General features: G+C 33.5%; 1 protein-coding gene and 1 long non-coding RNA gene across 5 annotated transcripts in view; one reads left to right on the top strand and one right to left on the bottom strand.

Annotated features, from left to right (window-relative positions):
- LOC6575878 (leucine-rich repeat and fibronectin type-III domain-containing protein 3) overlaps nt 1-19,923 on the top strand; it is a 72,089-nt gene that overhangs the window by 32,438 nt on the left and 19,728 nt on the right. The gene's annotated exons all lie outside the window — the stretch shown is intronic.
- LOC122757288 lies at nt 15,559-16,747 on the bottom strand. The gene is made up of 3 exons (XR_006357268.1): nt 16,616-16,747; nt 16,417-16,541; nt 15,559-16,177 (listed from the first exon to the last, which is right to left on the bottom strand). It is a non-coding gene; the product is annotated as an uncharacterized LOC122757288 (long non-coding RNA).

Here is a 19,923-nt window from a genome sequence, read left to right as displayed (position 1 = left end):
GAGAAAACATAACAAAGTAGTATTATTAGTAGTAAAAGTGAGTAATAAGGTAGTATATTATGGGTACAGTATATGAGGATTGTATTGAAAGTTACTTGAAACAAGAAATACTTTAAGTTTAATGTGGTTATAGACTTATGCAACTTTTTATGACAGAATAATAATAGATTAAGATCCAAGAAAATAATTTTGGAAAGTTACCAACTGTACTTTATATGTATTATATACTTTATATATTTCTTATTTTTCACTGATTTATTTCTTATATGTATATTATGTGTGCTAATCGTACAATCTCTGACAATGTCGCCCGCATTAATCTTCCTTTATACCATTAGCATTACAAATGATCTACTTTTTCCCACCCACGGACACAATACAAATCATATTTGGGATGGAAATTGGCATATGGAAATAGCGAATCCGAAATTGTGAATGATTATCATACAGCATACACGTAGCAAATCACTTTACAACTGTCAAGGCGAACAATGTTAAACAGCAAAAATAAGAATGAGAGAAAGAAGAGAACGATAGACTCAACCCCAGCTTCAGCTGCTCTACTCTGGCTGTCACGCCCCCTTCTCAACGCCCTTCGTCCGTCATTTGACTTTATCATACAAATTGATTGGATGCAGCAGGTCCAGCCATATGCCAAAATATTTGATTGATAACTTATTAGTTGGCTCGCTTCCATGTCTCTCTGGCTGAAAATAATCCCCGAGGGCGAAGTTTTGGGTGGCCGTGTGGGCGTGGCCATCCACTGTTGTTTCATCATCAGCATCATTTTTGGCCAGCTTGGCAAAACTTTTGTCTTTTGTCTCTCGGACTGTTTATCGTCTCTCTGCTCTGCACACATGAATGAATGCCTAATAAAGATGAATACACCAGCAAGATATGAATGCAGGCTCTGCCGCTCCCACTCTCCCCACCCCTCCATTTTCTCTCCCCTTGGCTATATAAACAACAATTTACATACATATGTATATCTTTATTGTTGTTTATAAACAAAAACAAGTTGCTGTCTGGCTCTCTTAAAAGGAAAAATTTAAACGACCTGCGAAGAGTTACAAAACTTATTGAATGCCCGAAAACCGAAATGCTAATACAAACAAGCGGATTTTGTGGTTTATGCAAATAGCTGCCCAACAGCAACAACAACGACAGCAATTTGGGGATAAATATCAACACATATATGTATATATTTTTCACATATATATATATATATATTTACTGATATCAACTTATGCATGTTTGCATATCCATATATTGTATATATCTGTTCATAGTGTTTGCTTTATATAAAAATAAATAAAACTTTAATGTTAATTCGTTGGCTGCGGGCGCAAAAATAAAATGCAAGACAAACAGTTAAGTCGGTGCACTAAAGTTGAAAGTATACGACTATTGAATGCCCTGTAGAATGTTAATTATGGAAATATTGTACAACATTTAATACGTACAACAATATATAATAAATATAATATCATATAAAGGCAGTTGACTACCCTGTAAAAGAGATGGTATACATATATGTAAGTAAACCATAGCACTCTATTGAATACTACTTTCCTATGACCTTTACCAATTTTCATACAAATTTCATATAGTAAACAAAGCGTTTAGTACTGGGCATTGCTGGAAATTTTCAATTTTCGCTTTTACCATTGAGTCTATACTGAAAAGCTCCCTTGGTATTTCCTTGCCATTCCAGTTTTTTTTTTCTCTGTTTCCTTTTCTCTCTCGCTCAAGCTCTGCCTCTAGCTCTAGCTCTGGCTCTAGCTCTAGCTCCAGCTCTATCTCTATCTCTATCTCTATCTCTATCTCTATCTCTATCTCTATCTCTATCTCTATCTCTATCTCTATCTCTATCTCTATCTCTATCTCTATCTCTATCTCTATCTCTATCTCTATCTCTATCTCTATCTCTATCTCTATCTCTATCTCTATCTCTATCTCTATCTCTATCTCTATCTCTATCTCTATCTCTATCTCTATCTCTATCTCTATCTCTATCTCTATCTCTATCTCTATCTCTATCTCTATCTCTATCTCTATCTCTATCTCTATCTCTATATCTATCTCTATCTCTATCTCTATCTCTATCTCTATCTCTATCTCTATCTCTATCTCTACCTCTAGCTCTCACTCTCACTCTCACTCTCCTTCTCCTTCTTTCTCACTATCTTTCTCTCTCCTAGCTCCTTTTCTCTCTGCAACTATTCATTTCGCCATGAACATATTCTCCCTTCATTTTTACCCAATTTGAAATGAAATTAAAAAGAGAAGTGAATTCTTTGCATTTATTTAACCTGCATAGATCCGTACAGATTTGTATATACATATCTCTACATGCATATATACATACATTTCTCTTTTTCAATCTATCTATGTGTTTGCTGCTCAGCTGTCAAACTGTGCAGCTGAAGGTCGAGCTTGGCTTTGGCTACGGTCTGGACTGCCTGGTGGGAATTGGGATTGTGTTCGAGGGTCGCAGCTTGGCTAAAACGTGCGGGTGCTGGAGCACAAATGCCATCAAGATAATGCCAATTGTTGTTGTTTTTATTGGTATGGCTGACGCTGCTGCTACTGCTGCTGCTGCCTTTTGACTGGGTATTTATTTAAGAGGTGTCAAGTTTTTGGCGCAGTTTAAAAAAAAATAAAATAAAAATAAAATAATATTACAAATGATTCATTTTCGACTAGTATTGGTGTGTGTGTGCGTGTGTGTTGGAGTCTGTGTTTGTATTCTGGTGTTAGTCCTGGATTTCAGTCCAACAAAAATAGACGCCCAGGAGCAATAATTCATTTGCCAGCTTCCACATCGACGTGTTTGAATTTGATGAAAAATCTTTTCAATTGAATTGAACGCCTCGCTCAACATTTGGTTAACATTTCGAATGGAAATGTTAGTGCAGAGAGTGCGGGTGTGACTATGTGTGGGCGTGTCTGTGTGCATAAACATGTATGTGTGTGCGTTGTTTATTTAAGCTTCTGTTGGATGCCATGTATTGATTGCATTCGATTTTTTATGTTTTTGCTACATATTTGAATTTTTATTCATTAGTTCATTCCATTGAAGCAGATTCTTTACATCAATCTGTAAATCTTCAAATATTTATTGTTTATTTAACGTCTTGTTCAAATTTTGCAGCTCTTATTTGATATGATATGAAATGATAAGAAAACACACACAGACACACACACACACTCCGATGATTTAGATGAATTGAATGCAAATGTTTGAAGTATTATAAAATGTGTAAGATAGAAATAGAATCGTAATACAATTCAATTTAAATGTGAATTTATTTACGCACAGAAAACTTGTTTAAAAATGATTTTCGATGTCAATAGGTATATTGAATAATCATTTATATAACTAAAAATAAATTGAGTTTTTCAAGATGAATTTCAACGTCAATTAAATTGATTTTATTCCATATAAACAAAACATTTTAAATAAGTTTCTCAGCATATTTTTTTACCTACTTCTAGAGCTGTTCTGTTGCAAATATCCTTATCAAATCCGAGTTCGTTCAATTGCTAAAGCTCACTTAAAACTATGTTTGTTTTTCCTTAGTATTTTTGCACTAGTCTCGCATTTATTACTTTTAATTATTCCCCATTTGGTTTTGATGCCGTGCATCCAATAAATATTCATTCACCTCGGGCGACTCATAAATAGCAGTAAATCGCTTTTTTAATTCGATTCTTGACTGCTTTCGTTTGACTTTTGTCAGCTGTTTGGGTGCAAAAATATGCAAATAATCATTAAACACGCCAACAGCAGCAACAACGAAATCCATTCGAGAGTTGTTTTCGGTCATAGCCAGTGGCAAGTGCAGCCAGAAACGAACAAACAGCCAGCAGGCAGCTCGAGCTCTATTCTCATTTGTGGTCCTTTCATTGCTGTGTTTAAATTTTATTTACATCGATTTTAATACGCTTGGTGGAAAGCCAGCAGCACTTTTGGTTTTTTTTTTTTTTTTTTTTTTTTTTTTGCGATATTTGAAACAAGTCAGAATTTAAATTTACATAAAAGTTTGATGAATAAATTATATAAAATATTAATGCGAAAGAAGCGTATAAGAACACATTCAAGAGGAAAATTCCAAGTAATAATTAGAATAAAATTTAGATTCTTATTTTTCAAATAAATAAATGCTAAAACAAAATTTAAAAAATTTTATGATGCTTGACTGGTAAAAAATAATTATATATTTTTGATGTAAATTTTAATGCAGAAGCAATAGATAGAAGAATATAGATAGACAGAATACATATATAAAAAAACTTTTAATTGAAATATAATAAATTAAAGTTAATTTGAAATATTAAATATATTGAAAAAAAAAAAAAAAATAATAAATAATTAAATTTAAATATAAGGTGGATTAGGTATATATCATATTATTCATTACTAAAACTGTGTAAAAAAAAAACTCTTTAAATTGAAGTAAATTCAAAATGTAAAATAAATAAATAAATATGTTGTCAAATAAATACAGAGGGCAGTAAAGAAGTTAGAGTCGTTAAATCAAATTAAAATTTTTAAGAAAATTAATTTTCAATTTAAGTACATTTCATAAATTGAGAGAACAGTAAAGAAGAAAAATAAAATAAAATAAAGAACAAAAAATTAAAATACGAAATATTTTTGTATAGCAATATAATATATAATAAAGCAAGATTTGTTGCAAATTTTTACAATTAATATCAAAGTCTACCGAAAACAGGGTATTCGCAAGTAACTTACTCCCACAGGTTCCCCCATACAAAATTGTAGCCCAAAACCATTTTTAGTCACTTTTATTATTTTGCTCTGCTTTCTGGTTTGGCGGTCAGAGCCATTTGCAAATTTCTTGTTCTTTCTGTTGCAATTATTTGAGAACAAAAACAAAAATAAAATAATGCAAATTTGTGAGATAAATAAAACAAGAAAGTTTTTTATCGTTCTGCGGGTGTAGCTGCCCGGCTGGCCACAAAGCACAGTTGCAACTTGCCACAAACTGTGGCATCCACACACAAAGGAACCGCCCCCATATCTGTTATAAAATATTTTGTAAATTAAACTAAAGTTTTTCCATTTTTTATTTTTAGCAAATAAAACTAAATGTCTCCATATTGAATTTACCATATTTATCTCGTTTTCTATTTTACTTTTAGGTAAGACCAGACAGATTTTTGGAAACTGCGTTTTTTTGGTATTCATTGGGCGTTTATTGTGGCACGCCCCCCTAGGTAAGTGACACGTGGTAACTGGCGCAACTTCGTTTTACGTTTGTTTTGGCTCTGGTCCAAAGCACTTGCCACACATACACACACACACACTACCATACAATGGCTGACCTTCAGGCCGGCTAGCGGAACAATGGGCCACTTCTATCGCCTGGCAATCTATCTAAAGATTCGCATCGAATTCTGGGCTATTCGAGTGTCTCGTTTTTGGTATTTTTTCGGGTCAGTTGGTCGCCGTCGAGTCGCTATAGTTGTGTCAGTTTTTTTTGCTTTCCATGACACTTCCGCCTCATCAGTCAGCAGACTGTTTAGGCACAGGGGCGGATCAGCAAGGTTAGGGAGACCCTAAAATCATAGAAGCACTTAAACGAATCGAAAACCAACTTTATAAAAATTTATATATTTTACAAACTTTTTATTTATTTCACATAGCTAAAATATTTATATATTTATAAATAACAAAACCATTATACCCTGATTTCAATGGGTTCAGGATATACAAATTATAAAATATTTTGTTACTTATAAATAACATAACTGAGTGATAAAAAAAATTAAATTATTATAAATTAAATTTATTAGCAATTCCTTTAGTTTTCCTATTGTTTCCATAAGCTGAACTCTTCAGCCCTTTGGCCCATTTGAGTAGAATAGATTATTCCGCTCCTGTTTTTTTTAGTGTAGTCTCATTGTCGCCACAATTTGTTGCAGTTGCAATTGCAGTCGCCTTGAGCTGACTGCTAGCTAGCTGGCAGTCTATATAAGACATATCTGAGAGCAAGTTGATTGCAGTCAGCGCAGCGCTGCAAGTGTTTGCATTTTAATTTATTGTTTTATACATACTTATGCTCAGCATACGCTTTCCACAGGGTATGGAGAGTATATGCCGGCATGTGTAATGTGAAATGAAAAGTTGATGAGGGTAGAAATGGATTAGCTTCTGATTTATTGAGAAGCTATAATCACTGTCTCTGGGACAATCGCTGCTAGACAAATATCTATCTCTATCTGTCTATCTATGGGATTGCAGACCTCTATACCTACTATTGTGAATAGTTTATTTCTCTTCTAGGGTATTCGAACTTTGTTATATTGAAACCCACTCAAATGCTTCTTTGTTAACTCTTCGTTTTCGGGAGCTTCTGTATGCTCGTTGCACAATTCATGAAGTTGTCGCCGCTGCCTTTGTCTGTCTGTCCCGCTGCCTCTCTCTCACCCCCTCTCCACCACACACTCTTTGTCTCTTTACATTTAATTTTCTACTGTTTTTGTCGTTTGTCTTCCGGCTTTGCCGTTTTCTTGCAATTTATGCACTGACCTGTTTCCATTCGCTTGGCGTCCAGCTAAACTCCGATTGTTACCTTTAATTAATTTCATAGTTGATTTTAGCAGCAGAGCCGAGTTGAGCTGTGTTGCGTTGAGTCACAGCATGCACTGACTTAACTACATTTTCCCATTGTTTGCATAACAAACAATTTCTGATTACTTCATTAGAAAGTTTTCGCCCAGTAATCAACGATAAATAATAAACATTTCGAGTAATCTTGCATTGATTGAAAACTTTTGCCATTTACTCAACTTTCAAAAACAATTGCTGCAAAAGTGGATTGAAAACTTAGTTCAAGAATGCAGCAATACAGATGGAAAGCTTTTGCTAATGAGCTTTTAGCTTTGTGCAGCTTAAGCTAGAACTTAAGTCTAAAGATCTATGATAATGTTTAAAAATTGAAACGATTTGAGCTACGAGTAAATATGTATATAAGAAGTAATGCTTCCTGATATGAAAGCTCTACAATGTAAGAATCTTGAACTTGTTACCTAAAATAATAAATTGATATTCTGAAGCTTAAAGCTTTAGAATGTAAGCAGCTTAATCCAAAAGCTCAAATCCTCTAAAGATTCCAGGAAAATTTTGAATTTCTACATCTTTTATTTTATATTAAAGCTTAATCAAATAGTTGTAAGCTTTAAACTCTTGCTTTACACCTATGTTGCAGCTGAAAGCTCTGCAATTTTTGCAGCCATTAGCTCTGTTTATTACAGGATCAAAGGGATTAATTTATGACTTAAAGCTCATTTCAAATAATAGCTCTGCGTATCAATATTGAATAATCGAATACATATTGTTTTTATATTTATTGCTGGCTGAGCGACGTTTGTTCTGCTGACTCTTCCGTCAATTGCAAACAATTTATGCATTCTGCATAAAAATCACAAATAAATATGGCTGCAAAATATATATATGTATATATATAAATTGTAGATGTATATATATATATGTATATGTATATGTGCAGAAGCATTTACAATAATTGTTGTTTGCGGCTCATTTAAATGCGTTCGGCCGCGTGCTTGTGGCAGTCCGTGATAAACAACTTTTTATTGTTTAAAATAAAAAAGACCAAACGGAAAAAAAATGATACAATATGTGCCTCAAATTAATGCTACGAATTGAATTGCTCTTATTGGAGTGCGAATTCAATTCGTGTAGAATTCTGCGAACCAAAAAAATACTGAAATTCAATTCAGATATCTGCAGCTGCCAGAAAAATACAAATTGATTGTATTTGTGGCACTCAAATTACTGTAAAATGCTAAAGGTGCATTTCGCATGATATTTTTGGTATATATATGGGTGTGAGCTCAAGGGAATTGTCAACGCAATTTGAACCTGTTTTTCTGAGTGTTATATAAAGCTGGTTTTCTTAATTATTTTGTTTATTAAATAATTTTTTTTTACTCTTTTTTTGCAGCCTTGACATTTTTTGTTTTTAATGTGAATTGAAGAGTATTAATGTTTCAGTGTAGAGTATATTATGCAGTCGAAATGCCTTTAAAAAAACTTTTATACAAGTTTTATTGTTTTATAAAAAAATCAGCTGCATAATTTCTTCTTTTTTTTTAAATTGCGATTATAAACTTAAATATAAAACAAATGAGTTTCATGAAAATAAAGCCAGCTGTTGACCAAAATGAATCTCAATGAATTATTTGGCTCAAAATATAAAAACGTTTTTAAATGGCTTTGCTATGCACCATAAGCTACTTCAGCTGTGAATTGTTTTTCGTTTCTTTATTATTTTAGGCTTAAAAATTTACATGATAAGATATTAAGTAATATCCAAGAAGCACTGAAATGAACTTAAAATCAATATAAATATTTATATAAATTTAATTAATATATAAAAAAAATTATATACCTTTAAATTTTACTCTTTAACCAAAACTCTATTCAATTTAATATTTTGTTTTCGACATAAAAGTGAAAAAACAAATACTTTAATTAGTTCAGCAACTACTTAACGAGCAGCTTGCTTAGAGACTTTTCTCTGGCCATTCAACCGGGCCGCAAGACAACTTTTTAATTGACCCAATTTCGGTTGGGAAAAACTTTTTCGTTGTTGGCCAGTGTTTGAGCGCTTAATCTCTCCATTTGGCACGCACTTCTTTAATTATTTCTACATTTTGTTTTTCACATTTTTTTATTTGAAGAGTTCACTTTTTAAATGCGAAACGCACTTGAAACAAAGCCGAAAACTGAATAAACTGTAAAACAAAGAAACAAAAACAAAAAACTGCAAACAGCAAACTCAAACAAACGGCCAAAAACTTAAATAATTTTGTGCAAGTGCAAGAAAAGTTGAGCGAAAACGCCAGAAAAACTTTTCGGCTTATCATTTTGCATTTGCCCCCATCTATTTTGTTGCTGTTGTTGTTGTTGTTGTTGTTGTCGCCTTTTGCCCGACTGACAGACATTGTCTTGTTGAAAAATTGCGCATATTTCCGTTTCCGTTTTCAAGCAGTTGCGTGTGAGTGTGCGTGTGTGTGTGTCAATGAGTCTGCGTGTGAACTTTGTGCAGCAGGGGGAAGGGCACGACGACGACCTGTGCCTTAGTTTGTCTGGCTGCGTCTGTTGAAGTCTGTGCATAAATTAAAATAAAATTCATTTTATCAGGCAGACACATAAAGAGACACACACGCACACACACACACACGCACGTACGCATGTAGACTAAATTAAAAAGTAAATGCAACATAAATGAAAACTTTTATGCAATGCAATTTTTAATGCCAAATTGCGTGCACTAACTTAAAACTTGCAAAAGTTCCTTTTAATCTCACTCTATTTATATATATATAGAATTATATATGTATATACATATATAGATCTGCATATTCCTTCAATATTCACAATTTTTTTATTTTTTTATTTTTTTTTTTATTGAAACTTTTCATTTCACATTTGGTTCGGTTTTTCTCTTGACAATTTGTCAAGCACATTTGTTAAATTGTATTGCAAACTTTGCTGTACACATGTACACTCGTATATAAATATTGAAATATATGTATATACACATGTATATACATGTATATATTTTATATTTTTTTGCATCGACACATGCACTTGTCCCGCATGATATGTAAACGCGACGCGATGTTCAATCAGCATCAAACATTGCTGACATTTATTGTGCCAAAAACCCTTCAAACAACTCTCGCTGCAAATATTTGATGTATTTTCATTGGATACCTTATATTGAAGGCGATCTAAAAGGTATATACAGTTGGTAGCTAGAGAAGTTGGACAGAATATTTAAAGTAATGTAAATAAATAAATTGAATCTTTCTCCAGCTTTACAGATCCCTAAAGAGCCTTTCCCCAAAAATAAAAAATAATAATAATAAATAAAAATATTAAAATTAAGTAAATTGAATATTTTTGATGTGTGTAATCAGTTTATTTCGAATTGAAAAAAACTCGAAATAAAATTTCGATTCGAAAATCCAAAATTCTAAGGCAGTCAAGGGCTAAGATTAATATTTCCTACATTCTTTGAATCAAACTGAAAATAAATTTTGATGCCCCAATTACTACTCAAAATTCATAGATTTCACGTGTTTCATTTCGAAATTATTCTTCACTTATATTTTTATAAATTTCTTTTAACTTTATAATCATACAATATCAAAATCGAAAGTTAATTCTCATTTTCCTCACTCCCTCAACAAATCTCTAACAAATCCCTCTCTCTCTCTCTCTCACTCTCTTTCTCACTCCAATAGCACCTTCAATTTAAAATTACAGGATATCTGCCGCTTTCATCATTTCCAACTCATCGTAAAACAGTTAATTTTTGGCAGTGAACGCTGTGTAAATTTCTGTCGTCAATATGTGGCGTATATCCACAGACGACGATGACGACTGATTGCGTATACGTAATGTGACAGATGCGATGCGAACGAGAGAATGAGAGTGAGCGAGAGAAAAAAGTTAAATAATATTGCGTATACGACGTGTGTGCGCAAAAATAGTTGCAAGTGCGGCACGGGGCCAGCCAGACAGATGTGATTTTTAATTTTACAATTTTTGACATTTGCGTTTGCATTTATATTAGATTTTACAAGGTAAAATTTGAAAGCACCTCTGCCACGCCCCGTTTTGCCAACCGTCTCCCTGCTGGTTGCCGGGTCAATGGAGACTGACAAACCGAACGGGTCGAGCGTTGCAGGCGTGACAAATGGGATTTGCTTGAACTACATGTGTGTGTGTGTGTGTGTGTGTGTGTATATGTGTGTGTGCGAGTGTATGCCTGTTTCTTTCTCTCTGTGTGTGTGTGTGTATGTATTGCATGTTGCAACATATTCTATATGCCAACCACGCTCCATGGGGAGCTACTGCTACGTAACTCAACCGAAGGTAACGAAATTTTGCTAGCACACGTAGACACTGGAGTCTCTATTTCTGTCTCGCTCTCTCGTCAGGAGCTGCGCTGCGGTTGTTAAGCTTAAATGTGAACTGTGCCACATCAATTTTGTGGCAACACTGCATTAGCCATTAAGCCCAGTTTGGCCTGGGCTTAGGCGTCGTCTCTTCATCTACCTCTAATTAAAACATTAAATTTGCAAAATGTCTCAATTGACGGCGGGCAGAAGCTGAAGAGTGGATTGGCAACAAAAAATGAATGTATATACGTACATATATATATATATATATATATGTATGTATGTATATTGAAAGTCTGTAACATTGTCTTGGCCAGTTGCCTGCGGCTTGCCACAGTCGTCGCTGCAACGTCATTAATTGCAGCGAAAGCAAGAATTTTGCAATGGAGTCAAGCAGACTGCATAATGCTCGTTGCCTGAATTAATTAAGCTATCGATATTATACGAATTTAGGGGCTAATGTGGAAGGAAGATTAAAGAACGAATCGTGTGAGAAGATATTCTGCTGAAAGTCATCTACATATGTATAAATTGTTGTTGTCAAACCGTTTGACAAATGTTGAAGAGCTGAGTGCACCATCATCTATATAGACATAGCTTCTTCTATCCTCTATAGCACAACATGAGCTATAGTGTTTGTTGATTTGCCACGCCCTAATAGCAAAAATAATTAGACAAATCTATCTTCATGTTCGGATGGAGAGACGAACAGCATCGAGCCAATATACTCTCTTTTCAGCTCGTGAGCAAGCATAAAAAACTAAAAGAACTGGCAAACTGTGCTCCAATCTACTTGCAACGCCAGCCGTTGGCAAATGGCTTACACAAAATGTTGGCAACAGTAACAGCAACAGCAACAACAATAACAACAACTTGCAACAACAATGTGGCCGCAGCTTTGCGCCATCAAATTAATTTTAATAATCATGACGTTTATTAAACGAAAGTAATCATTATTAAAGACTTGCTACACTAAATTGTTGTAAAAATTAATTAAGCTTTAATGGGCTGATGTAGAGAAAGGGATATATACATATGCCTACATATATACATACATAAATACTCACACACACACATTTATATGTACACAAATATGTTTATGTTTTAAGCATAAATGTAATCAATGTTTTGTTTGCAAGCAGCTTAATTTTATAATACAATCAAAAGGGGCGATAGGGCGTAGCTAAAAGCTTAAATTTTATGATTCATTTTATTTCACTTTAGGAAATGGCAAATGTTTTTATGACAACTTTTATGTGGTTTTCAGCAATAAATTTATTTTTTGGAAATTAGTCTAAATGCTGCAAGCTGTTCAGATTAAAAGCTTGAGCAGCGATAACAATGAGTGAAATTTGAGAGAAGTTTAAAGAGATGTAAATAAACATTTAATAATATCAAATTACATTCAAATAAAAAAAGGAAAAAAAGATAAAAGAAAATTTATTTGATCCTTTTCAATTCATTTAATTTTATTTATTATGCAAAAAAAAAAGTATCAATTACTGAAGTTAAAAAATAAATAAATAAATAATACTAGTATATTAATATTTTAAAAATAAATAAAAATGAGGCAATAAATAATATACCAAATAAAATAAAATATGTTTTTTATTTCATATATAATAACTAATAACGTATTATTCATAAAAATATAAAGTTTATATAAAAAAGAAATGCAATTATTATTTTAAATAAATAATCTATGCAAAGTCTGTAAAAAAATATAAATTATAAAAAAATATTAAATATATAAAAAAAAAACACTCTAAATATATAAAATAAATTTGTTTAACATATCAACCATACAAATGCAACATTTTGTTAAATTAAAAACAAAATGAATAATGAACTTACATTATTTCAATAACGGATTGTAAATCTCAGTTTATTTATTCAAGCAGGACTTGATTTGCTGTCAAAGCCAAAGATAAAGTTATTAATTTACAACAATTAGTTTTTGCCAAGTCATAAAATAGGTTTATAAAGCGTATAAATAATAATAGGTTTAAAATTAATTTTATTGCTGAAACATTGAGTTGATTGCTTTGTGAGTGCTCAAATTTCCACATGAGAGCATAAAGTTGACAAGCAAATTAAATATTAAATAAATATATCAAAGCGGCTTTTTAAGCCTTTTAAAGTGCATATACATATATATATGCATATGTATAAACATATTTTTTATTATTTGACTAAGCTTGTGCCACATCCATATGTATTTGCAGCTATTTAGCTATAAGCAATTGATGGCAGAAACAATAAATTTGTAATTGGAATGTGTAAACAATTGCATGAAAATTTGCTAATCATAACGCACACACAATTTGCCAACACAAATTGAACCGCACACACAAACGCACATACATACACACTCACACAAGCTTGGCCTCTTCAGGTGCTGCCTTTCGTCGTTCCTTAACAATTTGCCTTCTGTGCCTTTGACTCCATCGTAATGCCGTTTACAATGAGTCGTAAAGTAAATTTAAGCGGCTGCCGTTTGACTTTTATCTATGTGTGTGTGTGCGTATGTATGTGTGTGAGTGTGCGTATGCCTCTTTGACTTTGCTTGCGGACTTTGTGCCACAGCGTGCGTCTGCTCAACTAAATCTCAGCTAGAACAATGGCCGGCGATAAACGAGCAAAAGCGCAATAACATTAACCGTTAAAGAAGGCAGCGTTGTCGCGCTGTACGGCTAAAGCCGGCTGCTTGGCCAAATATGCGGCATTTGACCCAATTCTCTCGTTCGCGCTACCAAACTCTTTGGCTCAAGCGATTCAATCGTCTGCGTCATTGGTGAAGAGTTGACGATGAAGCGGAATGCAGAGGAGTAGGCAGAGGAGCCCACGGAGGCGGAAGAGGAGCAGCTACTGCTTACTATGGCAACATTGCCAACTTTGACTGTGCTGCTGCCGCTGCCGCTGCCGCTTGGCTGTATTTGGCACACATACATGTACACACACACACACACACATATGCATGCACATACGCACTCTTTGCCCTGTCAGGCATGTATTGGTCTATCTCTTAAGCGCCCAAGCAGTCACTTATCTATGAGTATATGTGTGTGCCTGTATGTGTGTGTTTCTATGTTCTTGTGTGTTTTTATGTGCGTACGCATGTGTGTGTGCCTGTGTGTACTTTTAGCAGGCCACTGACGTAATTTTCTTGAGCTTCCGCAAATGCATTTTTAGCTAGAGATGAGCGCGTGCAGATCTAGAAATTCAATGAAAATATTGAAATACAGATATTACTATATATGATGTGTATACAGTAAATTCTTTAAATATATAAATTAAATGAATCAAAAAATGAAAGAAAATAATCCTATTTACCATTCCTTAAGGTAGACAAAATTAAATTGAAATATATTTAAGAAAGCTCAATTAAAATACATTTCCAGAATACCCAACTATTAAATGCTGAGTTGTTTACCTAGAATTCGAACTAAATTGATCGTAACTCAGGCCGAAAGCCCCAGTTGCAAGTGTTTACCTTCTTAAGTCGGTCTTAATTCTAGATTAATGATAATTCCTAATAAATATACCAAAAATGCTTAAATGTTAAAATTAGACTAAGCTTTGAAAAATGTCCATATATAAACTATGATCTCCATAAGATTTACCTCTTCTTTTATTTTAATTTTTTTTCAATTTTATTTATTTATTTATTTTTGTCATTCATTTACATTAATTATAATTTTTGGTACATATAAATAAACTCAAATTTTGCAAAGAATTTTTATTTCAAGTTTATATATATATACCTATATATTAATATTTGATTAAATTTATATATATATATGTATATATAATCATTATATTCAACCTCATAAATGTATCCAAGTTCCTATAATTTATCGTATTGAGCTCCCTCCGCTCTAAATATTTTGTACTTGGAATTTCTGACCACAGTCAACGCGCGTTGTCCGCAACTTTGGGCAAATGTTTGTGCGGCAAGTGTTCAGATCTGTTTGTAGCAGTGTGTGTGCGTGTGTGTTTGTGTACTTGTGTGTTTTCTGTGTATGTGTGCGTTGTTGGCAGTTGTTTTCCAATTGAATTTCCAATTTGGTTTGGCCATTGCAACTTTTTCAATTGGAGATTTCAGCTGGAAGCGCGTATTCGCACGTTTCTCGCTTCCCAATTTAATTAACCATTAAATGTATATGTAAAACATGAAGAAGAAGAAGAAGATGAACACTGAAAATGCCTCCTTGGAGAATCAGCAGAGAATTTCATAAATATTGTTTTACACAGAAATTCGCTGTACCCTGTAGCTGAGAGGAGAAGTGACTAATGTGTGCATGTGTGTGCTCATGCTTAAGAAAGTTAATTTTTATGTGCTGATAAAATATGCACAAAAAATAAACAAACAAAAAATGCACTAAGTCTACAATGTAGTTTATGATGATATACCCTATAATTGCGAAGTAGTCAAGGTTTATTTTGTGAGAATGTTTAATGTGCAAATAGAAGAAAATTTAGTGAAACCATTTGATAGATAAGCAAATGTAGTTTAAACATTTTTTTTTTTTTTTTTGCAGATACAATTTTAAGGAATTCTGCAAAGTTTACATTCACAAGCTACTTTAAGTCCTTAAATTAAAGCTGAAATTATTTGCGAAAAAATATATATCTACGTTTCCGTATGAGCTTTATCTGAGTAACAGATATATTCTTCCATTCATGTTAGTTAACATTTATCGCTCCCACATCAGCGCAAACATTTATCATGTAGTTTAAATATTATTTATTGACTTACAGGATATCTAGCTAGTCTGTCATTTCACTACACATATTTTTGTATATATATCATATTAATTTTGTTGCTTTCGCAATAATTACATCACTTTTAATTTCATTTTCGTTTGATTACAGGATATCTAGTTAGTCTATCATTGCGCCGCTCTCATTTCCTAACATATATTATGTTCAATGTTTGTTGCTGCCGCCTGCAGCGGTGTTTGTTGTTATTTATGGCCGCTCGCTTCGAAATTTACGCAGATTTTCCAACGCTCATATTCGGCGGCTACGGCTACGGCTCGCCGTGGCTCATCATCATTTGCACTCGCATCGTGGCTGCCACTTAACACCTTTTGGCAGCAGCAGCAGCTGCCACGCCCCAGCGAGCAATGTTAATAAATGCTGCGCGTATCATATCTCTCCCTCTGCCCTTCACTCCGCTCTTCACTCAACCTTCACGCATCGAGTTGATCTGCGAAAAACCAAAAACAATAAAAACAAAAAGAACTGAGGGAAGAGAAAATAAAAAGAAAAACCATGCAAAGGACTTAAAGTTTGGCGTTGTTTTTGCTTTTGTTTTTTCGAGCTTGGTATTAAAAAGTTTGTTTTTTTATTTTTATTTTAAGCTGTTTATAAGAATTTAAGCATGCCAGCTGAATATTTTCTTCGGCTTGTTTGCTTCAAAAATACCAGCAAAAATACCCAGCTTACAATTCTGATATCAATAATCCAATTTTTGTCGGTTGCTTTCAATAGAAGCGTAACTTTGGATTTTAGCTGCGTTTCGTTAAGGAGCTGCGGTGGGTTCAAGTTCCATAAACCTAAGACTTTGACAGCTGGAAATTTGATCGAGTATCAGGAATATTACTACTTTTTTAATATTTCGAATAATCAGAAAAATTCTTGTTACCTTTCAGCTGATTTGTTGTTGTGGGAAACTTTGTCTTGTCTTGGACTAAAGAGCTTTCATTAAAGCGTTCTTGAAATCATCGAACTTAACTTACAAAATAATATTAAAGTATAGAAAATAATTCAGTCTTTCCTTAAGATTAAGCAAACACATTAAAGATCTGGCGAAAAACTTCAAAGCCTTCTTTTGTTTATTTTTTTGCATACTCTTGAACTTTTTCTTCTTCTTTACGACGCATTGAAGCTCTTTTGAAAAACTTCAAAGCTTGCCTAAAAAATAATAGTATATAATATGGAAAGTATATTAAAGCGTTTGCTGTATGCTCTTGAACTTATTTTAAAACGTAATCAAGTTCTTATCTAGCTGAAAACTTAAGCTTTGCAAAATCACACTGAATATTCTTTTCATATAAAAATATTCTTTTTAGTGTGAAAGAAATTGTTGATTAAAATTATAGCCAGCATTTAGATCACCTTTTCAATGATAAACCTCTTATATTAAACACTCTGTCGCTTTTGCTCCCCATAAATTTTGGTCGCTGACGAAAACAATTTAGTTGCACAATGAAAGCTTAAAACCACACCAAAGCTGGCAAATTCATTTCCTAGAATTTTTGGCATTGAAAGCAGCCGCAATTCTTATTATTATTATTGATTGCTGCTCAATGGGGCCAATGATAAATGAATGAGATGAAGCGTACCCAGACGAAGAAGCTGTAGATAAATGTTGATATAATTCGTGAAACTAAACGGTCTTCGAAAAGAATAAATATGAGTCAGCAAACGCTTTAATTGGCTCAAAGCCAAATGCCAAATATGAAAATGACAGCAGGTTGGTTGCTTGCCTAAGCGGATGTAGTCACAAGTTGAATTTAAATTTAAATTTGAATGGGCCAAATGAGACGATTGAGATGCGGGCGCAGTCGAAAGCCCACACAAAAATTAAGTATACGTAAGCATACGCACACACAGAGCGAGACAGAGTGAGAGAGGGAAGTGAGTGAGAGCGAGATGACAGCGCTAATTGCTGGCAAACAATTGGTATCTTCAATTACAAGTATTTGCAATCACTTCGCCCTGGCACTCGAGTGTTAACTGCAAGACAAGTTATTATTCAACCTTGTTGAAATATTTTATGTGTACTTCGTTGTTTTTTTTTTTTTTGGGATACTTGAACATGATGGCACACCCCAAAGCTCGTAAATTACATACGCAAAGCGACAGAGCCAGAGTGAGAAAAAGAGTGAGACAGAGCGAAGACACCGTGTTTATTTATGCATACAGCAAATTTATAATAAGCCGCTTAAGATTGGTTTCAAGACAGCTGCCGCTGACAACTCTAATCAGCGAACGTGTAACACGAAGATAATAAAAATAAAAATACCGTAGAAAATACGAACCCAAGCCAAACTTTACAACACTCAATTTAACGGTGCTAACCTTAACTCTAAGAGCCATTAAAAAGTGCACAATTTGTTGGTATTTTCTTTTTTTTTTTTCGTTGTCTCTAATTTAATCTTCATTTTGAGCTGCTGCTAATAATGATACCCTTGACCTATTGAAAGTGTGACAAACGGGTATATTGTTGTGGAGTAATTTATTAAATGATCAGAAGCTGGAATTTTTATGAAAATTATTTTCTACTCTCAGAACGGCGAATACTATTCGACAAATCTATCAGAATTCCTTTGAAAAATAAAAAATTTAATTGTATACCTTATTAAAGCTCTTACAATTTGTAAGTTCTTGAGATGTAGGAATTACAAATTTGTCTCTGACTGTTGTAAAAATTATGTTCTTTGTATAATAGGTATTCACACGATCTTTTAAAATGCGTATTATCTTCATATTGTCTTCTAACATCATTTGTTTAAGCCAGACTCATTCAAAGTTCAGCCTCTGCTCATCCCTAACAAAAACTTACTTTTAATTTTTTTCAGCGCATCTGTTAGTCGTATATATCCGTCACGACTGAACTGCTACTTGTTTTAATAGCTCTTTTGTTGGGTTTACTTTTAATTATTGAGTTATGAAACTTATAATCTGGGTTCAGTTCACTTGAGTCTAGTCATTTTTGTCCCTCTTATGTTCCGCTTTATGATGATGAGTATGCAAATTTGTGCAGCGCGTTTCCCACAGTTGATTTTTTACGGCGCCATTGTCAAGAGAACCCAAAAGAAATCGACAAAAAATAACAAAAAAGAGAGAGAAGCGAGATTTTTCTTTTTACGACTTTGAGATTCGCAGCGCGATTCATTTCACGCAATTAGATCAGTGAATATATATATTCGATATGAGTTATGATTGCGATAGTCAACTATCGCTGAATAATTCATGTGCATAAAAGCAATAATCGCTTGAAACTCAATGTCATATTGCAAGTGAGAAAGAAAGGAAAAGAGAGAGCCAAAGAGAGAGAGAGAAAGGGAAGAAAAGTTCTGTAAGTCCATCTGAGATGCTGTGGCAGAAAATATTCCATTCATTTTTATTCACAGCTACTTTTCAATGCGCCCGCCGGAGTTCAATAGAAATTGAAAATCTCAACAACTTTTGCTGCTCACTCACAAACACACACTCTCTCTCCTTTTCTCTCTCTGTCTCCTTCTCTCCTTCTTTCTTTCACTGTCTGCTATAATTCAATTTTCTGTGGGAGAAAAAAAGAAGCAAAGTCGCTTTCATTAAAATTCAACTGCATCAGCAAAAATGTAGCACTGGCCATACACATATACATATACATACATACACGCACACAGTCATAGAGAGTGTGTACCACAAAAACCAGCAGCAAATCAATTGGAAATGAACTTCTTCCATTCAGCGACCATTTTATGCCAAATTGATTGCGAGAATTTAATTAATTTTTTACCATATTATTGATATATATATATATATATATATATGTATATATCAACCACAATTACACGACATGCTTCACGTGTATATCAACATAAATACGTGTATCTATATATAACAGATATTCTACCATATAATGCAATTTGATTTACCAAGTGGATTGCATTTATGAAAAGCTTATTTACGAGCACCCATAAATCTCGTATTGCTCGCATGATTGTTGTGAACAGCTTCACTTTGAGGCAATGACACTGGCTGAAAGCAGTTGCAGGATTCAATTGACTTGTGGATTAAAATATTACTGTTTATTGCTTCATAAGAACTTTAGGCTTTAAGCCTTTTCAAGTGTTTTGTGGCTTTCAACAGCTACTCATAATTAGAGATTTAATTAGCTTGTATAAGAAGCTGTCGCATAATATTTAGCTTCATTAAAAACACTTACAATCAATTAAATGA

The sequence above is a fragment of the Drosophila mojavensis genome, unplaced genomic scaffold, assembly GCF_018153725.1.
Source record: "Drosophila mojavensis isolate 15081-1352.22 unplaced genomic scaffold, ASM1815372v1 contig_36, whole genome shotgun sequence".
Classification (NCBI taxonomy): domain Eukaryota; kingdom Metazoa; phylum Arthropoda; class Insecta; order Diptera; family Drosophilidae; genus Drosophila; species Drosophila mojavensis.
Note: the sequence above shows the minus strand (reverse complement) of the source record. Positions and strands in the feature narration are given on the sequence as shown.